Source organism: Nanorana parkeri, unplaced genomic scaffold, assembly GCF_000935625.1.
Source record: "Nanorana parkeri isolate BGI_ZX_2015 unplaced genomic scaffold, ASM93562v1 scaffold2410, whole genome shotgun sequence".
In the NCBI taxonomy this organism is placed as follows: Eukaryota; Metazoa; Chordata; class Amphibia; order Anura; family Dicroglossidae; genus Nanorana; species Nanorana parkeri.
The window spans coordinates 59,656-60,434 of record NW_017308678.1 but is presented as its reverse complement, the minus strand read 5'-3'; positions in this window follow the sequence as shown (position 1 = coordinate 60,434).

Sequence of the window (779 nt, the reverse complement as noted above, 5' to 3'; positions counted from 1 at the left end):
TCGGGCAGGGAGCCTGTTCACCGGTCTGTAGAAGCGATCTGGCGGCAGCCAAGGCACCAGAATTGCTTCTACTGTAAAGCCGACAGTCAGCTTTCCAAGTGTAAACAGAGTCCTGGCAGCTTTTGTTTAACCAGGCCCAATGCCAGTAATGTACACTGTACATCACTGGTCATCACTGGTCATGAAGGGGTTAAAAGTAGGGATGTCCCGCTGCTAGCATCAGAATCGGGCCCGATACATGGCATACTTAACATGAATAGGTTAAACCATGATCCATAGTACATAACATGTAGTTGTACTATGGATCATTTAAAGTCACCTGTCCCTTTAAGAAAAAGTATCGGTAATTGGTATCGGCAAGTACATGAGGGGATGTACTTGTACTTGGGCCTGAAAAAGTGGCATCGGGACATCCCTAGTTAAAAGAAATGAAAAGGCTAGCAGAAAGCATAGCTAAGGAGAAGCCAACCACCTAGGACACTAGTAAAAAAACACAAGACAGTTGGGGGGAGTAACATTTTTTTTGTTTGTGTCCCAACCATCTGTAGGTGGCAATATAACCCCACTGTAAGAACTAGTACAATTTCTGTGTCCTCCTATGAACGATAAAGAACATTTACAGTCTACTCATCTAGATCTTAAATGTTGCTGGCTTAACTTGCATTCTTTGATGTCCACTGTTCTTGTGTATGCAAGTATAAGTTCTCATTTAATATTTCGAGTTATTCAAAAAAAAAAAAAAAAAAAAAGAGAAAACACTCATTTTTTTTTTTTCTCCC